The 1,402-nt window shown below is 64.6% G+C and overlaps 1 long non-coding RNA gene across 1 annotated transcript in view; it reads left to right on the top strand.

The window, feature by feature from the left end:
* Positions 1-933: 933 nt before the first annotated feature.
* The window catches only part of LOC115292559, a 2,072-nt gene continuing 1,603 nt past the window's right edge, over positions 934-1,402 (top strand). Inside the window, exon 1 of the long non-coding RNA XR_003909028.1 lies at positions 934-1,267. This is a non-coding gene — a long non-coding RNA (uncharacterized LOC115292559). The remainder of the gene's footprint in view (positions 1,268-1,402) is intronic.

Raw genomic sequence — 1,402 nt, 5'->3', positions numbered from 1 at the left:
TGTGGGAGGTGCGGGCAGGGTCCCCTGGGCTCCGTGCCCCTCGTGGGGACCACCTTGAAGCACCCACGGGTCTCAGCCATCACATCTTTGCCTCCGCCCCCTTCCTGGTCAATAGTGAAGGAAGCAGAGGAACCATCGTTGGGGGCCTGAATTCCACCCATGGGTGTGGGAAGGCCAGGAGCAAATAAGTGAAAAAATGAGCGAATGAAGGAACAAGAACATTGGGTAGCGATGGGGGCTCTGCACGAAGATGGGCTTGGGCGCGCGCTGGACGGTGACTCGGGGCTGCTGGTGTGGCCGGGTCTCAGCTCAAAGCACTGCCGACGGGGAGGGTGGAGGCGCCGGGGAAGGTACAGACCACAGCCCAGCGGTGGTGAGGTTGGAACAGCGGCAGGAGGCCTGTTAGCACTGATCTGGAGGTGGGGGCGGGGCTGGGGGTGCATAGCTGGGATGGTTTTGTGCTGAGCAGTCGTCCTGGCTTATCTCTGGGGATAAGCGGGAGCAGTCTGAAGTCCCCTCGCCCAAGTGCGGCTTTGCAGTGGCCACCGTTTATCCAGGAAGGAAGGCGGACGGCGGCGGCGTCTGTGGTGGAAGGCTGGGGGCCGGCAGGAAACGACCACCTGGCCCCCTCCGTGCAGCCGGGTGTCCGCAGCCCCTGCAGCACACGAAGGGTGGTGTGCTTCCCTTCACGCCCGTCCCCCGTGCCGCGTCTCCGGGGACAGGCGTCCCGGGAGCTAGAACGCGCCAGGTTGTTAGACGATGCACTTGAGAATTCGGGGACCCCTCCCCTTCCCTCCGATGACGCAACGTGGGCTGAGACATTTCCTTGCAGCACCGAAATGAGGAAATGGCCCACGCACATTAATATAAATGTTTACTGTGTGAAGCTTCGGTGACCGGGAAAGGAACAGAGAACAGCCCGAAGCGCCCCTGGGACCCCAACACTCGGAGCGACCGGGCGGAAGTGGGCTCGTCACCTTCCCCGGAGCTGATCGGGCCGGAAGTGGCTGTCACCTTCCCCGGAGCTGATCGGGCCGGAAGTGGCCATCACCTTCCCCGGAGCTGATCGGCCGGAAGTGGGCTTGTCACCTTCCCCACACACTCGCTTGGCGCACACAGCCGGGGGTGACAGCTCCTCATCACGAGCGTGTCTTGTTTAACTAGATTTCTTCAGGGAGCGTAACATTCCATCACTCTCCATCCCAAAGTCTGACGGGAGAAACCCCCACGGACACCTGGCCGGACGCCCACCTGCCCGGCGCCCGGGGTCAGCGGGCCAGAGGCTCAGGCCGCGGAGCCACCCTCCCTGGGCGAGGTCGGGCGGGCAGCCTGGGGACCCGCGGGTGAGAGAGGCGGTGGCTGCCCCGGCCCTCCGCCCCGCGGGTGTTTCCAGCCCGCCGCG

Source organism: Suricata suricatta, chromosome 5 (assembly GCF_006229205.1).
Source record: "Suricata suricatta isolate VVHF042 chromosome 5, meerkat_22Aug2017_6uvM2_HiC, whole genome shotgun sequence".
In the NCBI taxonomy this organism is placed as follows: Eukaryota; Metazoa; Chordata; class Mammalia; order Carnivora; family Herpestidae; genus Suricata; species Suricata suricatta.
This window is presented reverse-complemented; position numbering and strand designations above follow the sequence as displayed.